The sequence below is a fragment of the Colias philodice genome, chromosome 19, assembly GCF_061535455.1.
Source record: "Colias philodice isolate Cphi_HAF_F1 chromosome 19, ilColPhil1 Martin Lab GWU primary, whole genome shotgun sequence".
Taxonomy (NCBI): Eukaryota; Metazoa; Arthropoda; class Insecta; order Lepidoptera; family Pieridae; genus Colias; species Colias philodice.
The window spans coordinates 3,958,997-3,980,070 of NC_143104.1; the positions used below are offsets into that span (position 1 = coordinate 3,958,997).

At 33.7% G+C, this 21,074-nt stretch overlaps 1 long non-coding RNA gene across 1 annotated transcript; it reads right to left on the minus strand.

The window, feature by feature from the left end:
• Window positions 1–18,066: 18,066 nt before the first annotated feature.
• LOC149479887 (uncharacterized) lies at window positions 18,067–19,692 on the minus strand. The gene is made up of 3 exons (XR_016317132.1): window positions 19,136–19,692; window positions 18,948–19,009; window positions 18,067–18,873 (listed from the first exon to the last, which is right to left on the minus strand). It is a non-coding gene; the product is annotated as an uncharacterized LOC149479887 (long non-coding RNA).
• Between the last annotated feature and the right edge of the window lie 1,382 nt (window positions 19,693–21,074).

A 21,074-nucleotide genomic window follows, 5' to 3' on the forward strand; every position in this document is an offset into this window, starting at 1 on the left:
GTCATAATAATTAATACCTAATTAACTTATGTTTACAAAACATAACCAAATTACACGCCAATCGCCATACCAATTCATAAAAAACTTACCACCAAAACCCCCAAGCCAACTATATCATTAAAACAATTGGCACTCAATTCCACCCCAAAGTATCAATGTTATAAAGCTGCATAAAGATTGTTTGATAACGGAATGTCGTTTGTTAACACGTAGTTATGGCGTGATAGAACAATCTTGATTACGTGACATGCTATTGTGATGTAAACAATTTTGGAGTAATTGATATAACTACTTTCATGGGTATTAATGTTTTTTTGGTGTGACGTAAGTTTACAGTAAAGCGTAGTAGATATTCAAATTACAGTACCTAAATTTGATAGTTTTTCTTATTATTCGTAGTTTTTTGTAGTAGAGTAGAGTATTAGACTATAGAAATGGGAGTAGATACGTTTTGAAAATATAATAGGTACCTACCTACCTAATCGATAAACGGTAAATATTTTCTTGTAAATGATATAGAACCTAATCAAATGTAGGTAGGTAGGTAGGGAATAAATGTCTTTCTATTCTATAATTTTCTTGAAATAATAATCGTTGTATTAAATAAGTAGTTACCTAAATACTAATTGTCTAAGTATAGTTTATAAGCATAGGTATCTATAATTTAACAACGCGGTAATAAATTCCAATCCACAAATTATGTTTAAATAAAAAACTTTACAAACACACAATCACATAACATAACTCAAAATAAAGTAAGCTTCCCTCGACTTTCATTACTCACAGATAACAAACTATTTGTCTACAGACTAAACACATCTAACAGTATTTGTCAATAGACTCAATACCCAAAACGGTAGATCACGAGCAATAAGGTCATAATGGTCGATGATGTACATTTAAACATACGTACAAACACAATTTGACAGTCTCACGGAAGTTTTGTCCGTTAGCGAGTTGGATCGTGAGAACGGGCTTCCGAATTTCCGATGTTGTTGGTATTCGATAATCGATCTAATTTGTGGGATTTCTTCGATTTGTAGAAAAAAAATTAGTAAGTATTGATGAATGTCTCTACAATCTAGGTACCTACTACCTACATAAAATTGCTCCTACTTTTGAAAAATTTATTAATTCATTTAATTGATGAGACAATAAATCTGGTTTCATTTCAAATGTTATTGATAATGTTATTATTGTTTATTATTGTTGAAATGTTATTATTTGCCTAATTTACAAGATTGAACCTTATGGACACTTATTAATGTTAAACCCTATGTACCAACCTAATATTGAAAAAACGTGTTCATTGTAAGGAAGTATGATTAAATATATTCCAAAATGTATTGAAATATATGAAAATTAACCAACTCGCACTCGGAACAAGAGCCATTAAATATTATTAAAAACCGTCGCTAACATAATATTATTTCAATATTTAAATTCTCATAGGCAACTAACAATCCACACGTAACAATTCCACATCTGCCGTCTATATATAATTAACGTAAATAAATAAATACACAATGTTTATTGTGTCACAAACACCCACCAATATACTTTGACCTCCCACCCCTCCTAAGACATTAATCAATTCAGAAGTACACGGGGTTCTTTGGTATAATCTACGGGTCAAGTTATTCTGGTCGGTGTAGGCCTTGTCATTCCCTTCACGCGACATGTGGAAGCCATTTGCTGGTAAATAAAGACGTATTCCCAACCATATGTTGTGGTTGATTGCTATATAAGGGCGATTGGTGACAATATTTCAAAGATATTGATTACGCTATGTAGTATGTGTTTTGCCTTTATTAGTCTTTACCTAAAGAGATACCTAAAAGGTCCGCACAATGCCTTATAAATATGGAAATTGAGCGATGTTTTGGAATGAAATAAAGTTGTTTTAATGATAACTAAACTGATATAGTACATAATATTATCTACCCGTAGGCTGTATGGTAATAGATATCTTATTTAAGCGGATTCATACTCAAACTCAAACTCAAAACAAAAAATGTGTCCGTGTACTAGTGTACACACGTAAGAAGTGAAACTTATGACCTTATTTTTCAAAAAATAATTTACTATAGGTATGCAACTTTACAGAAAGGGTTATAACTTTATAAGAAAAAGATGGCGCGTAACGAAAAAATGTTACACTAAATTTTTTTCCAAGAGATAAAGAAGTTTCACTTCAATAAAATCATAGGCTCTACTTTATGGAACTCAGAGCTTTTTGTGTAAAGTTTATGTTTTTTATAATCATGGAATGGATTGCAATTTTATAATTTGTAAAGAAAAATAATCTTTCTATGTACTTAGCATGTAAACATTAAAATTGCACTCGTATGCAGGTTAAGAGAAATAGGTAGGTACGTTTCTAGATAGGTAAATACATTTTCTTTAAATTTGAACTTCATGCCATTATCTATCAGACTATTTCTATCTATCTACTTCTTGGATAGCAATGACGTATAAAACAATTAATCCATACTAATATTATAAATGCGAAAGTAACTCTGTCTGTCTGTCTGTTACTCAATCACGCCTAAACTACTGAACCAATTTTCATGAAATTTGGTATAGAGATATTTTGATACCCGAGAAAGGACATAGGATAGGTTTTATCCCGGAAATCCTACGGGAACGGGTTTTTCTCTGAAAACGCGGGCGAAGCCGCGGGCGGAAAGCTAGTAAAATATAAGCGTAAATAATGTTTATAAAGAATTTAAAATAATTGTTCAAAACATTACCTACATAAGTACCTACATAATATCAGAAACACGTTAAACATCAATTACTAAATAAACGGGCCATTAAGAGGTGCTATAATAATAAATAATTATTATTCGTGTAATAATTGATTGTAATTAGCGCTGGCGAAAGTTAATAATTGCTGGACCCACGAAAATTTCTTTGACAAATCGTTGTTATTATGTAAAATATGTTTAAACACTATCGTCTGATCTCAGAGGTGGTGAACATTTTTTTGTTTATTTAGTATGTTGATGTTTTTTAATTTTTAATTGTGTAAACATATAAAATAAATGATGTGTATGTTTTTTTGTTAAATAGTTAATGTACCTATTTCTACCATGTAATAACCAATACCTATCGAATATCTTTTTTACTATAGTAGGTACCTACTTATCCATAGTATTAGGTATAGCTTTTTAAAAAAATAATAAAAAAATGTAAGAGACGTTTGTATTTTTTATTTACCCATAGATAATGTTTAAAAAATATAAAATTTACCTACGCTCAATTTTATTGCAGAAAAAATATATCAATGAATGAATAGAACTATTTACCTATTGCTAATAAGTAATAAATAACACTCTGATTCGCGGCATAAAAAGGTTGTCAACCCATTCCCTTTACCCAGCAATTACATCAATTTATCGCACGATAGCCATAAATCTCATGTAATCACAACAGGTACTTAAGGTGACATAAGGCTGTAACGGCCACTTCCGGTCAGCGACGGCACCGGAAGTGGAGCGGTACCGGAAGTTGTATACAAAGTGAAGGCTTCGCGTGATACTGGGCGTAACTTATTTGATATTGAGCTTGATAATACTGTAAAATGTTTCAGGAATACCTTTCTAACATTTTATATACCTATAATGGTCTACCTATAGGTAGGAATAGGCTGTATGCATGTAAATAGTGTAGTCAGTCCTCGGATCACAGACACAATAGAAAATCTATTGTGTCTCGGCCCGATCGGGCCGCTCGGTGGTCAATGGGTTAAATAAGACTATCTGGAATATATTATGTAGGTATTAAAGACAAGCTGGGACATGCAAATTTTTGTAAGTAGGTACACACAACAGGTAGATTTGTAGCATTCAAATGCTTAAAATTAACAATTTTTAAAGAACTGAAACAATTTGTACACGACTCAGGATTTGAACTCACGTTTTTTTGCCATACCGGGGCAACGCCTGGCTTCTCGGGCACCCGTAAATATTTCCTTCTTCAATATTCCATCCATAATAAAGAGAGTCGCAACCACCGTAATGTTTGCTTGGCTTGTTGAGATCGTTTATTACCGACAAGCTCACGTTTAACCCGTTACTTATTTAAGCAAGGAAATTATTAAATTTTCGATTTTAATTATTTTACTTGTAACATTATAAAATACGATTTTTAAGGGTTAACTTGTTAACCATGTTCCATATAATAATGTTAACAAATGACGCCAATAAAATAACAATGTTAGGGCCACCCTACACTTGCGGCACTTAACACGCGGCGATAGCATCGGCGCGTGTGGATCACCCCTTATCGGTAAATCTTTTAGATTTTTAGATTTTTTTGTTTTGATAGGTAGATAGCTTGGAAATTATATGATATTTCATTATGTTATACATTACAATATCTAGATGAATTAAGAAGGTAAATAAGTACTAAAACAATATAATTAAAATGTAACAATTAAATATATTTTTTTGCCTATCCGATAATTAACTTGGACTTTAATACAATAGGTACTAGTGTATTTAAAAAAATAAAAATAATCTGGATACCTTTCATTTCATCATCGTAAGCGTAAACATAATATCACCTTAGAATTATGAAATACTGAATATATATTATAATCCCATCAATCAATGCCCATTCGATCATTCGAATTAATAAAAGTTAATTGAAAACCTACAAATCTATTAGCGTTATACCATTTTCGGGCCATTCGTCAACACAGCAAGAACAACAATTTATTTTCTCATGTCCATCTCAAATAATATTTATGTGTTATTGACCTCTATTCATAACATCGCGTCCTCGAATAAAACAAAATTATTAAAACGTTCCTATCAAATGAAAACAACCTTTATCTCACTGCAATACGATTCATTTTAATTTAAGTATGTGTAAAAATAGTGTTGTATTATAGAAATGTTTATAAAATAAACAAATGTCGATCGAGTGTAGGATAATGTCGTTGTCACTTGTAAGGCTTGGGACCGACGTGCGACTAAGGCCCGTACACATGTGACTACTCGAGTGGAAGGATCGTGTGTGACATGTTACGGTAGTTTGTGTCATTGCTAATGTATTACATTACAGTATTAGCACAGATAATATAATAATATGCATAAGTATGCATATTAGGCTGTGTGCTCATAATAATTATAGGTGGGTATGATAAATAAATAGGTGTAGTCATGAAATGGTTTTAGTTTCATGTTAGTCGTTTTGTTTAATAGTCACTTAATATCGGGAATTATTTAGAAAGCGTTGATTAAAAGCAAACGCAGACTCCTTTAAAATTAAACATTAAATATTGAGGAATGAAAAATATGTTATTATGTGCGTTTCAACGTACAACGTACAATGTAGGTAATCTTTGGATTACAAAAAGTCTAAATCGTTTTAATTAACACCAACATTTAAATGGTGTTCCTAATCACCTGGTGCCACCACCATCTCTGAAATACGTATAATTGAATCGATAATGTATTTAAACACTGCTTGAATAGCACGCTTTACAAAAGTAGACTTTAATTAGATTCTTATCGCGACCACCCACGGCGCTGCGTTGCGACAGAATAGTCACACGTCAGTCAGCCCGTGTGTGGGAGGCTTTATTGTGCTGGCAATACCTACTGAGAGAAAACAAATGTGACAGATATATAAACAGTATTGATGCGAAGTGTCAATGAGATTTTATAGTGTATCAATCTTCCCACGTGGAAGTTTGTGAAATGTTGGGAAATGGCAATTTTATAGATGAAGAATAATGCAAGCCATAACCCTCTGTTTCGCTGGCGTAGTACTCAAATATTATAGTGTATGATTCCATCTCTGCTCCTGGCTCCAATTTTATGAAGATCTATTCAGCTATTGAAGCTTGAAAGAATTACACTAAAATTTGTCCGCTCTACCATTCGCAGAAATGATAACTTCTTTACCAATTATATTATTTTAAGAAAATGAACGACAGATAAACTGAAAATTACTGTGTTTTCTCAAATATATCTCAGAGAGACGCCCCTAACAAAGAATCTTGTACAATATATACATGCACTATCTACGATTTTACTAAAACTAAAAATGCAATGTATATTTGCAACCTCTAACTACTTAAATCGATTTCATGATTTTTTCATTACTATTTCGAAATCTTTGAGATATAAACATAACATTAATTATATTTCTTTTCTAACAAGCACACCGTTTTTTTTTTGTTTCACAGATACAAACAAAACTACAGCCACAACCTAGTGTCCAATAGAAACACATCGAAACCCGAATGCAGAGGTCACTCCAATCTATTTCTCATATGATTTATGAGCACTCTTTGTTCATTTGTCTTTACACCATTTTGACATTAAGTGGTATATAATTGCGCGTTACGGATCTAGCTCAATTATAACTTGATCAATACCGAGTAATTAGATCAACGATCTATACAATGGATCATGATTTATGATGCGATGTATAATTCAAAGACAGGTGTGTTCAAACGAGGAAACCGCGAATTCACAGTTTCCAATATTTTCATTTAGATAATATTTGATTAAACTCATAAGTCATATTGTTAAACAGGATTAAAAAAATATTTAAGGGGAAAATTGCTTTACTTCACCCAGGACCTTGCTTAGATATTGTTATCATTCCTCTGTGAAATTACATACATTTCTTAAGCCGCGTATAAACTAAGCGCGGCAAACCATCGAACATTGGCGCGCGTTGCGGCCGCGCACTATGTAGACGGGATCGCCGCGCGCGGCGACGCGAACATTGCCGCGCTCGAACGTGCCGCGGGGCGATCCGCTCACTGTCGGTTTTTGAGACCGCATCAAAGGAGCTTCAGGCGTTCGCTCGCGCGCCGTGTGGACGGTTTGTAGTTTTGGTGATTCGGCTCGCGCGGCGTCAACGTAAAAATGGACAACGAAAAGTGCCGTTTACTAATACAATTGTATGGCGCTAATGAATTTTTGTGGAACAGCAAATCCTCCCAATACCACAATAAATCGCTGAGGTATGATGTGTGGGTAGAAATCAGTAAGAAAATAGATATACCTATTCCTGACTTGAAAAAGAAAATGACTACACTTTTGGCGTCCTACAGAAGAGATGTTCGTGATGGATCGCCTGCCGCGCGCGGCAACTACGTTCAACTTAAAATATATCTACATATTGGCTCGCGCAGCAAATGAACGTCAACTCTGGTCGAACATTGGCTCGCGCGGCTGCCGCGCTTAATTTATACGCACCTTTAACCAGTGAGATAAAATTCCCACCCTCTCAAATCTCTATTTTCTCCTTCAAAGAAGCCTCCGTCAATTATTTTAACAGGGTTTTAAATTCCACGGAAGTTTTCTATATTGGAAGCTCAGGTTTTTATACTACCTATTTTATTTTGACTGTAAATGGCAAACACCTAATTATCACAGAGATTCCTGCCGTCATTCTTGTAACTTACTTTGTATTTGAATCAACTAACAATATAATTTATGGCATACTAAATATCCATACAGAGAAAACATCTCCTGTTCAATGTGGTGTACAATAAATAATTTTTCATCATTCATACATCTCTATACCTATTACTTGATAGACCGTACTATGTACTCAAATCTCAGCATTCCAAACAATATTTTCATACCCAATTCACATGCTGGACCACCCACATGCATCAATAAAGGCATTTTATGGCATCGATAGTGTTTACAGAAGCAAGGCATATGCTAGTGTCGCATGGGGAGCTATTCTGGTAGTTTACTTCGTGGTTATGGTTAAACCACTCGATAATGGAACAACTGAAACTGTGGTAGCCACCCAGATCGACTCGTTTCTCAGATTACGTTTACAGAAGCAAGGTATATGCTAGTGTCGCATGGGGAGCTATTCTGGTAGTTTACGTCGTGGTTATTGTCAAACCACTCGATAATGGAAGAGAGAAACTGTGGTAGCCACCCAGATCGATTTATGTTCTGAGAGTACGTTTACAGAAGCAAGGTGGTGTCGTATGGGGAGCTATTCTGGTAGATAAAGTATCGTGGTTATTGAAGAACCATTCGATAATGATAAAATGTAGTGAAATGGTAATAACTGAAATTGTAGTAGCCACCCAGTTGGTATAAACCAACCTGGCACCACACCAAATTTTCAGTTTCAGTAACACATAAAGTTATCCTTGCTTAAAATAAGTATAAAAATATACAAAATTGATAGCACCTTGCAATTTATTTTCTGTGAACATATTAGTCAAATCAATAACCCAGTCAAAGGACTGACGTAATCTCTAATCCCATGCAAAACATTTGCTAACCAATAACAATTAATTTTTAAGTCTACAAGCCCATTTTCATTTGCATGCATATGACAGGCATCAAACCCGGGACCTTAGCCCGCGGCGTGTGTCATTGTGTTATGACGTACATATATAATCTGTATAATAATAGGTATGAGGTAATGGTTTAAATATTTCTAATGCCTAATTATATGTAACTAGATCACTCCGGTTAGGTCCGGGTAAAATTGTAGAAAGAAAAAATTGTCTATACAGGGTGTCCCACTGTTGGTATACTAAGCTCAAAGGAGGTTATAGTTTTGCATACCCTGAGTACGTAAAAAATACTTATAAAATTCCAGACGCATTTTTTTTTTCAAATAGATGAATTCTTAAAACTCTATGTGTACACCCATAACAAGCAACCCGCCCAACTTTGCTACCAGAACGTGAGCTATCGTTTAAGATTATGTTTTCATAGACAAAATGCTCACATTAGAGAAGCGGTATATGCCGGCTGCGCGAAGCTAGAGAAGAAAACATGAATTTTCAGGAAAAATTTAGCAAAAAATTTTTGACGTAATTTTGTTGTTTAAATATTTTTTACGTAATCAGTGTATGCAAAACTACAAATCCCTTCGCGCTTAGTATACCAATAGTGGGACACCCTGTATATTAGGTACCCAGGAAAAATGTTGCTTTTGTTTGCACTACCTACTAGCTGTGCTACTAGTGCATGAATTTTTTCAATGGATTAAGTAAAGTTTTCAAGATTATTGATAACAATCATACAAATAGTAATACACAAATCAGATATTAAAATATTTCTTCACAGACCTTTTAGCTCAAATTTCTGGAAAAAAAATATTTATTTAACTACCTTTGGTTTTAATTTTCGTGATATTGCTCGAAATTTTCCTTGCGATAGGTACGTAAATACAATTAAAATTTCATCAGTCATAATAAATTTCGTGAACTGTCCCTTCAAAGTGAACCGCCAAAGCTTCTCGTCCCCAATCTTCGTTCAATAATTCAATTAAATGCCATCCAAATTATTTTATTTCCAAGCTTATAGGGGAGAGCGGGGATGAAAGTCACATTTTTATCTTTTTTTATGTAACTTCCAAAATACGTTGTTTAGGAATGATATTTGTATACCAAAAGATAGTGTAATTATTCTGTTACAAAATAAATAAACGTATTTTTGTGTAATATTATCAGTTGTAGAAATATTTTGTATTTTCACTCTAAAGAAAAATGTGACTTATAACCCCGGGTCAGGCATGGTTGTCACAATGCCTAGGGTAGGTAGTCACGTACTAAATAACAGGCAATTTATAAATAGAAAGTCACACTTTGGTCTTATAATTTTACGGAATAATTTTTAATTAAGAACTCTTAACCAAATGAAACCGTGTCTACGGTCTTTATTTCAGTCTGAATATTAATCAATCACAATTTTAGCAAACAATAATAATCGTGAGTCAATATAGAGTCCTCAAGGACAGATGGACTTCCAGCAGGTTTGTTAGGGTGATTTTCCGGTGTTGATTGAAAATTTACGGCTAAAACAAACAACCTCAAAACGCAATTAAAGTCATCTCGCATACAGGGGGCTGGTTTATAGGTGACAACCAGCCCCCGAAAATTTGTGACAAAGAGCCCCATAACACGTTTTATGAAAATAAAATTGAAAATAAATTCCGATCAATGAATATCTAAAAAACTATACTACGATATTATAAAACACATTTCATCATCATCAAATGAACTGAAAGATTATTACTGTAAAACAAGAACGTATAATTACGAGGTTCGACACAGCAGCACAAAAATTTACTTTTGCTGTGCGAAAACAATAAACACGTGTGAGGCCCTCACGGCAGATCGGAGCGGTCTGACGCGAAGTTGGGACAGCGTTTTCACTGTATCGCTCTTGCCACGCTGTTCAACAGACTTATTCGATAGTTCAGTTTTGTGTTAAGACCGCTGTGACAAACAACCCGTGAGACAACCAAACCCGGTCTCCCCTACTGCTACCAAAAATACATCCAGAGTCCAGACCTTTACACATGGGCGTAGCCACGGTGGGGCAGGGTGGGGCACTTGCCCCACCCTGGCTTTGACCTGGAAGGTACCTAACGAAATCTAAAAAACTAAATTATCTAGGTACTAACTACAAAACCAAAGATCCGGAAGAAAATTCACACTCGAAAATCGTCAGTCGACACAAAAAAATGTGTAAAAAAATGCTTTGGCATGATTGGCCCCATACGTATCACGTACACAAACGAAATCGTTTTGTTTTTCTTTGCGTGTATGAGTCAAGTACCTATGTGCAATTATTTACCTCTAAATTGACGGATTAACAAAATATTGTCATACGCCAAGCGCTGTTTTTTGGCCAACCTCGCACAAAATTTCCGATAAAATTTTATTTTTGTTTTAGGTTAAGGGTCACTTACTGACCATAAAAACACAAAATGCTGACGGATCTAGGTGGAACTTCGCTCGCAAAAAAAACTATCCACTTTAGGGCAAAAGTTATTCAGACTTTTTTGTAGAGAGTAAAATTTCGCATCTTTTATACCCTGAAAACTTTTTTGTAAAATTTACCGTTTACGATTTATGGCCTATTTAATGAACCGGTTCATCGTTTTTGACTCTTAAAATATTGGATTAATCGATAAAACGAAAATGTAAATTTTTAAGAGAGCTCTATTCTGTACAACTTCTGTTTTATACTTTTTTTGTAATGTCCACACTTTTTGAGTTATTTAATGTTTAATGTTGGATTACCGGGCATAAAATAGTAAATTTCAAGGTATGAATGGCATATAATGGTACCAATTCAAAAAACTTATTAAAAATTATGTCCTGTAGTACATAAAAATTAGTAGTTTATTTCCTCACCTGCTAATGTGACGTTGCTGTAATGGACTTAATAATATTAAGTTATTATTTTATATTTGGATGCCAGAATAAAATAAAAGAAAACGAAAGGAGAATATTTTGAAAAATGTATAAAAAAGTCATTTTCTATTAAAAATAAATCTATTTTTTTTTCAAAATTTTGAGCCGTTTCGGAAACGGCGGAAATTCACTTACATCTCATCTCTTCTTGGTCTTCATTAAATCCGTAAAAATGTGGTAAAAATCCGACTACGGTTAATAATAAAAAAAAGGTATACCGCAGTTATATATTTTTGTTGAAAATTTTAGATTCGTCCTTGGCCGGTTTTTTGGTTGTTTCTACTATTAACTACATCCATGTAGTATAGAAGACACAACTGTTTGTGTATCCGTGTACATATACCTACATAGTCATAGATACCAGGTGCAGGTAACAGTTTTTTTATGAAATAAAAACCGCCCAAGTCATTCAGACTCGCGCACTGATGGTTTCGTATAACACCGTTTCTTTATATGTTGTTACTGTATATTTGAACTTTTCACAATTTTTCCTTTATCTGTACTATAAGGCGTAGCTTGGTACCAAATTTCATAGGTTTTGATTCCCTTGCAAATTAAATCTGTTTTCTTTCTTCTTTCTTTCAAATGTCGAAATTTGTGAAAATTCGCAAATTAAATAGCTGTAGAGTTTCGTTTTTTTTCTTTTTAGGTTGTCCGTCAGTCCGTCTGTCTAACACCCTTTTTCTCAGAAACGCGTAGAGATATCAAGCTGAAATTTATACAGCCGTAAATGCTGAAAATTTTCGCAAATTTCAACATGAACCTGTGTTCAGTTGTCGGTTCTGTACCTTTCAGTCCTCCAAAGGTACAAAGTAACGTTTTATAACACACACAGGAATAATTTCGAAAAACATGAATTTTTAATTACATACATTACATTAAAAAAATTTGGTTAAAAGCAATGTCTTATAGCACAGATAAAGGAAAAAAATTTAAAAACATAAATTTAAAGTTACAACATAACAAAAAATAAGTTGGTTCGGAGCCCTCGGTGCGCGAGTCCGACTCGCGCTTGGCCGGTTTTTTTTATTGTTGCCCCACCCTGAGCCCATGGCTAGCTACGCCCATGCCTTTACAACCCAAAGTTTTACAACTATCAAAATTACCCCTATCGTAAAGAGCTCATTAGGTACCTCGTTACAGCTGTCATCCGCCATCTTTACGGTCTCTAATAACCGACTATTCCTCGAAGATGACAGCATCGCCAATAAAAACATAAACCCAATTGATATTATAAAGTCCATGACGACCGCGACGTCACAACTCACAACAAATTAACGCATAAAACCTCATTAATAAGACCCATTTTTGTCTGATTTGATTACAGAATTTTCAATCAGGGTTGTCAAAATAGACTGTCACTTTTTCAAACAATAGCCAATTTCTAAGTACCTACTCTTGAATGTATCAATTACTTTCGCGACAAACTTGGCGGGAGACCCCTAGCTTATGTCATAACCCTTATTCCTCGTATAAAAGGTTTATATTTGCACAGTTTTATGTGTTCAGGGGTAGACATAAAATGGTAGGAGTAGGCTCGTTATTCCAATACTAAGATTAAGTGATTAATAGAATTGATTGCAGGTCACAGCTACCGGTGAGGATCGGCTGGGGCATGGGAACTGACCGCGGGTTTAATTAATATCTGGTTATTGTTTGTACAATTTTCCATAAGACTTTCTATGGGATAAACTAGGTACTAGGTACCTAAAAAGGATTGTCGTGGATGAGGTTAAAATAATTGGAAACAATATTGTAGGTACTTTATGATTTTTTTCTTGAATTTGAGTTTGAGGGATAAAATAACATTAGAAATCTATTTATTCAGAAAAAAAAAAATTGAAACAGGATAATTATTTAATGAGGATATAAAATAATAATTCATATTTAATTTTAGCTTAAAAATGTAAAGTGAAAATCTTGGGGACAACAAGCGACATGAATAGAAATAGTTTTTATTTCAAATATCATAAATACCATAATCCAAGTGCACCATTATCAAGTAGGTATACCTAATCAAACGATTATGGACCTTACTCCAAACACATACGAATCATAATTACTGCACCATTTACATTAGTCATCTTGACGATGTGTCAATTTCAAACACACCAATAGAGAACACAAATTTGAACCTTATTTCTATAGTGTCAAACTTTAAATTCAATTTTAGAAAGTAAGTATAACAGATCATTGTCATTTCCACTTACAAACATTTCACGGAGAAATAACTTTTATGACAAAGTGCATAAGGATAAAAATCGCGTGTATAAAATTCGCATATGCGATGCACCCACGCATGTCAATGTAGAGCCCAGGGTGCTTTGCTGAGGATATTTCTCAAGACTTAAATACGTGTTTAATTATCTGATGTTTGCTCTTGTTGCATGAGAAATTGCGAACAGCTATGAAATTAACTGTTTAATGTATATTGATCCCTATAATAGATATTTAAGTTAATAATACGTAGATTAATAAAGCGGTTGATTTAAGCTGTTATAATGTTTCTAAATCCGAAAATTAAATATCTATTCTGTATCTCAATTAAATTTAACGCCTGAACGTCAGAAAATATTGTTATGTTACGATTGCATAGCTTTTATCTCAGACTTTGAGCGCGGGGACCGAATGTAAAAATTCCGTAACGAAAAAACCTAACACCCCCCACTCCAACCGGCACAGCGATGCGATGCTATGCAATAGCTTTCCCGTCTGATTAGGGCCCTTCTGGCCTCCTCCACTCAAGCGACAGCTCAAGCCGAGGTTCGTGGTCCCCGTCAAGGGGGGACGCCCTTGTGCATGTCGCTACCAGGGTGAACCTTCAGTTCAACCCCGCGTCCGCGTTAAAATGTCCCTTCTGGCTAACATTGAGAGACACCACACAAAAAAAAAAAAAAAGCAATAGCTTTACCGAATTACCGCGGCAGTCCTCGAGTGCCACATGTATTTTTGTATTTATGAAGAATTGACTGACAAAATATGGATGTGTATTTTGAATTAAAATAAATAAATGCAGGACTGAATTTGTGACAGAACCGTGCGTGGGTCAGCGAGGGTCGTTTAGTTATTCAATATTAAATTTTATAAAAAAAGTAATTAAAACAATTTTTTGTTTAGTGACTTGTTAGAAAAAGTTAGAAAACTCAATATGATCAAGATAAACAAACCTAGATGAATCCTTAGCACGCAGTAGGTACACCAAATAATCCAATCATTAGGTACATCAAACGCATTTTGGGTCACACCTATAAATCGTGATTGGAACATTAACCGAAAATAAAGAGAGCCAAATAATAAGCAATAAGCATAATTAATTAAACATGTTCATCACACGTCACACAGATCGACATTAAAAACATCCATCATATTACACTTACCACTCATCTTTATTTTTATTTCGTCAACATTATTAAGTCCATCCAAGAGCGGTTGAAACGCGGCGGTTTACGGAGAGAGCGGTTGAAGCCGCGGCGGTTATATATATGTACCAAAAACTTCTTTTTTTTTTTTTTTTAAGAAAGAAAGTCGTGTTATAGACTATAGTTACTCCAATAACTCAAGAACGGCTGAACCGATTTAGCTGAAAGTTGGCAGGGAGGTAGTTTAGAGCCAGGAGAAGGACATAGGGTACTAAATATGTACCACGGGCGAAGCCGGGGCGGACCACTAGTTTTAGATAATATTATTACATAATATTTTTAAAGTATTAGAATTACAATTAGGTGAATTTCAATTCGATTTACTTTGCCTGAAAAAACTGATGAAATATTTTAATGAGCTTAATATAGAAACAAAAATAGCTTATAGTTTGTTTTTTAAGTTCCATCCATAGCTTCATTAATAGAAATTACTATTTGTGGACGCATCGTTGATTTTGTAAAAAAAACTTTTCATTGAATTTGTTAAATAGCATTGACGCAGATATCATACAAATAAAAAAAACTTGAGTAGGGTAATTGCGCTGGTTTGCCGTCCAGTTTCGGTTTTCGTCCATTTGACTGACCTGCTACAATCACGTGCGTAAAACTTGAATACAAACCTACCTTCCCGCGCAAGTTTGCACTTTTTACGGTCCTTAATGTGTAAGCAACAGTACTATCAACATCAAAATTTGATTTGACAAGAAGAGAGTTCAAAAAATTAACGTAAAAGTGGCCGCTTCCCATCCGTGCCTTGCAGATGTCATCGCGCGAGAGAAAAATTTGCCGGCGAGAAAAGTTCATGGTAAGTTAAATCACTGTTTTAGCTAGTTAACGTAATGTTTTTGGTACGTATGTTTAGTTATAAGCCTATTAAACGCAATTAGAAGTGTTTATCATACTTTTTTTATAATACTCTTCGAAAAATTAAGTGGACGGATACTAGGTTACCAAATTCTCAAAATATTTGGTTTTCGTCCAAGTGGACGAAAACTCAAACAGCTACGTGAATATTTGTTAGGTTCTTTTTACTGTATCGGACCTTTAAAATACTGAATAGTTTCTCCCGAAGTGATCTTTATTGCTATTAGTTTAGATTTTTTGGTTTCCGTCCACTGCTTTGTCAGTGCTGCCAAAATAAAAAAATATTTAAAGAAGTGGACGAAAACTAAATTTAGCTTTAAACGTTTCAGTTTTCGTCCATGAATGAGTATTGGAGTGGACAAAAATTAAAAATGGCTATTCTTTTGCAGTACTTTTCGTCTTTTTTACGTATTGAAAAGTTTTCTATTCAGTATCTTCCTTATAAATAATTGGTGAGGGCCAGAGTGTTGTAGGTACCTAATATTGTCATTCATTCAGTCATGTATCATTCTCCTTATGTGAAGTAGAGTCAATTATTCGTGGCATAAATGGGGGTAGGTCAGACATAATACACTGTATTTTTCTTGATTATCATTCACTTGAGTATCATCTTTTATTCTAGGTCTGTTTTGCCAATGCAATATTTTTTTATTCTACTTACTCAACGTATCCTAAGAAAGATCTTATTGTTTTTAGATGGCCTCGAAGGAGTCTAAGAAAGCTAGAAAAAAAAACGCTACGTACACTGAAGAATCTTAAAGAATAAAGGCATCAGTAAGACAATAATGCATAGTTCAGTAAGGTATAGTATAGTTTATTTTAGTAGCTAAAACGTATTATTATGGCTGTGTTTAATATAGTACGTTTCATTTGATAAACAAAGTATTACTTAGAATGAATATTTCTGTTTTTTGATGTAATTTCTCAGTCCTATAATTATTACTTTATTCATTTACATTGTAAGTAACGCATTCCTTTCTTTATTACGAATGATTAATCAGTCATCACTAACGCATATAAAGACTGCCAAGTGCTACATAGATCTCAGTGTTGACTAGTTATATTGATTATTATTAGTAAAACTAAACCTGTAAGGTAGTGAGAAATTGTGATGTTGATTAAATAAAAGTATATATTTACTTGTAATTGGTTTTTAACTGAATAGTTGACCTACCCTCCTTTTTCTACACGGTGGTCGAAAACTAGCTTACACTAGGACGAAAACCAGTTTTTTTGGACGAAAACTAGCATTTACCCTACTTTTGCAGAAAATAATTTAAATAAAAAGATACGTCAAAATGATTTATTTTCACTTAATATTATCTTAAAGGAGACTATATAAGGACTAAATAAAAATATTATATGTTTAAGGAAGGGTGCTCCAAAATATTTATTTCGCATCACAAAGTTGGCAACTCCCATAACTGGACGAAAACCAGCGCAATCACCCTACGTCATCGTCCAAAAAATACATTTACCTTCATATAAACATATCTCTTAATCCATTATAATAAGATAGCAAATCACTTGGCAAATAATTATTATCCTCATTCAAAACTTCTACGCGTATTACAGCAATTTCGTAAATACCTTCACTCGAGCTGACCAATTTATCTTGACCCCTTCATCAACAAGCTTCATACAAAAATTTCATACAGTTTGTAGCTTTATATGTACAAGCAGGGGTCTTCAAAACCAGTGGTGTTTGTCGCGCTCTGCTTGTCAGCAAGGCTGATTGTAATCAGTGTAATTACGAAGATGTGTAATTATATCGTAGTTACATTTATTTTGTCTCAGTGTATGTTGTATCGCTGTACAAGGTGATTTGTATCGTGTGGAACTAGGAAATGCTTTATAAAACTTGCTGATAAGAATGATACATAGATTACAGGTAATCTAAAGAGGAAAGATTAGACTCATGTTTTTAAGACGATACACAAAAAAAAATCTACTGCTTGGCGGGCGGAGTCTAAAGCTCGCTATCGCGAACGCGGGTGTGCGCGAAGTCATTCTTGCAAACTCGCCGCGCTGCCGCTGGCCGACTCGGGACAAACATGTATGGAGTCGTCATACAGTTATAATATTCTTATACATATATTTAATTGTTGATTTATTGGCTTTATTTTCTTGCTTATAAACAAATAATCTTCTTTTTAACAACTACTTAGACATTATTAATAAATATTATTATTTCGTAATGTTTACTTTATTACAAAATAATACAGGTTATAAATAATCTTTAAAATAACAAAAAATATTGTTACTCTGAAAAAATGAAATGGTACTCAATAACGCGGACTACTGAATGGATTTAGATAGAATTTGATGCTGACGTAGATATTACGTCATGCCCAGAAATGAAAGGTAATATTTCTGAAAGAAGTTATAAACCCTAATTCTTCTCAGTCAAAGTCAAGAGTGGAAGATATCACTAATACAGTAAAACTGATGCGAAACTTTGGATGTTAATTTGTATATTTTTTTGTTAGTTGTTACTTAATCACGTCAAGACTACATTACCAATTTTGATAAAATATAGCTAATTGCCTGGATTTACACATAGGATACTTTTTATCCGAACTGAACACTTCTGTGGGATAAAACAGGATTCACGATATAACCTAATTCCACGCGGGCAAAGCCGCGGTCGGAATGATATTTTTTTAAATAAAAAAATTGTTAAAAAAAAACACAAAATATATTGATGCATGTATTTATTTTTTACACTCTATTATAATTGTAATTATTCATTACAAATAATCAAAATAAAATAGCCAGAACAAAGTTAGGCCCTGGTAGGGTAGGTAGGCAGGTACAGCAATGTGAGACGAACACTGGCTTATTTATACCAATAATAATGTATTATAAACATTAAATTAAGTTTACTTTCTAACAACAAAAATACATAATATTAGCTAATGTGAAAGCGAATCAACCAATCATCCCACAAAAATGAAATGTGCACACAAATATTCATCCAAATCGGTTCATGTCATTAGGAGGAGTGACTGCAGCGCCATCTTCCGGGCCCAATTGTGTTTCCAGATCACCCAGGAACTCAATTTAATATACTTTCACAAAATTTTTCGAAATGAAAACTCACATTACTATGTAAATATGAATATAAACCTGTTTTATTACTAAGCAATTTCCCGCACAGGTGTAGTAAGTATAAATGAAATAAATATCAACATCAAATTCTTTATACAACATACTTATCTACCACCTTCTAAAAAATGTAATTCTTGAAATTATTTCGTATTTTTTTAAAATATAATACTACTCCAATGAGCTCCTGTTCCATATTATGTCCGCCATACTTCCACTAAGTTCACCATGATTTTTTATTTCTTTGCACTTTGTTGCTTTTTGCTAAAAATGGAATCATGCGATAAAACCAGTAGAGCTTTGGTAACATACATTTTTGACTGAATAAAGGTACTTACGAAGGAGTGGATTCACATTGTGAACAATCAGTGGGTTTATTTTCCTTCTGGATTCCGGATTTCTGAACAGATTATTTATGCTATAAATGAAAAAATCTTACACATTCGTTATGTACTTAAAACAGGGGTATATATCAAACATCGTCTATAATACAATTATCATCAAATTTAAAATAAAACCAACTTACTTCATTAATTTGTTCCAATTGTAAGCATTCTTTTTCCTCCAACCTTTATGTTTCTTCTTCTTATTTTCTTTATTGTCCCCATTTGTCTCATTTTGTCTTATCGTGTTGTCACCCTTTTTACGATTGCGCGAGCGACACAAGTTCCCCGTGTGACGGCCGTAGCGGGAATGACTCGTGCAGCGATCGGGGTAGGAAGGTACAGGGCGGCTCTCGCTATATTGGCTGGTCGCGCGCTAATTTCAAGTATTTCTTGTTTATTTCAAAACCATCGCATATTTCAAAATTCTAACACGGTAGACGTATAGGTTGTATATTTTATAGTTAATATCCAAAAAGTCGTAACTTTACGTTTGTTATTTTGAAGATGCCAGAGATTAAAAAAAAATAACAATGATAACTTTGTATTTTTTTTCTATCGAGAAAATATCATGGAATCATGTTTCTAAAACGGTAGACGTATTGTGTTACTATTGAACTTTCTTGTCAAGAATTTTCATCACGACAACTTTAATAATATAAAAATTACGAAGGTTTGAAAAGGGCCGTAAATGTTAGAAAAATTAATTCATCACCTTAACTGACTGCAAGAAAATGAAGAGATCTTTATAGTTTATACATAAAGCCACAAACTACTTTGTCGCCTTTCATAATATTATTTGTATTACAGGCTATAACTTGCTTCTGCGGCTAGAAATATTACTATAGTGCATGATAATGTTTAAGTGATCATTGGTTCTATCTTTAACAAATGTTTCAGTATTTATAACATAATTCCATAGAAGCAGAAATCCACTATTTACTAAATTTCAACAAAAGAAACCAAAATTGCACTTGTAAAGTCTTATAGCGATTTCTTCAAAACATCCATAGGCGTAGAAACAATATTTTTACACTGACAGGTAAAGTTGTTCTCTCACCATAAACGACAAGGGGAAAAAACAGTAAAACTCCAAGATATCAATTTAAAGGAAATTACCCGGTAATCTGTCACATACCTGCCCGGGGCAGAATCTCCCCTATCCCGTTTTTTTTCCAGGAAAAAAATCCCCGGAGATGTTTCAACAACTTTGAGGGGACTTAATTTATCAATTGTTTGAATAAGTGGATTTAAAGACGATCAAGATCAAACAAAAAGAAATGAAGATTTTGTAAGAAAACGTTAATCTTTATCAGACTTTGAGCAAGTTATCAGTTTGACACTTTTTAATAAAGTAGGAAGTTAGATATTGTCTGAAAATGGCATGAAGTAACATAGTTCATTTGTTTTGGTTCTTATTTCTATTACGAAGTATTAAAAATGTTAAAAGGCTAGATATGGTTGGTGATATTTTTTCCTGGAGTATTATTAGGTAGAGTTCTTTTATATTATGTAGAATTTTTTTATGAAATAATATGAGAAATAGACAAAAAACATATTACAAAAACCTACATGTTGCAATAAACGAATACTTCCTTTAAACCTCTAGATAGCTTTAACGCCATCCAAACAATCGATGAAGGACAAATCATTATGACAGAAGACTTACAGCATGTCTAGAATTACAATTTTAAATTTCTTCAACATAATTAATTACCTCTCCTTCCTAATTCCTTCAACTGATCCCGTCCAATTTCATCACGGTGCCAACTTTTAAAACTCGCAACAATCTCTCATACATCACTCCATAATCAGACGGGACCTTTTGTCGCATTAAATTCACAAAACACCGCTTAAAAGAACAAAGTATCAACCCCTCGGAATCTTTTTAGTCTCCCCCGGGATCTCGAACCCTCTCGATATAGGGCTGGATATAATTGGGCCATTGTTTTACTTGAACGATTCTTGCTGATTGCTATTTTGTTGCGCTTTTGAGCGTTTGATTTTGAGGTTAGATTATAATTGTAACAATTTTGAAAGATACTTTGAATGGTTGAAGTTTATTATGATAGTGTTATTTGC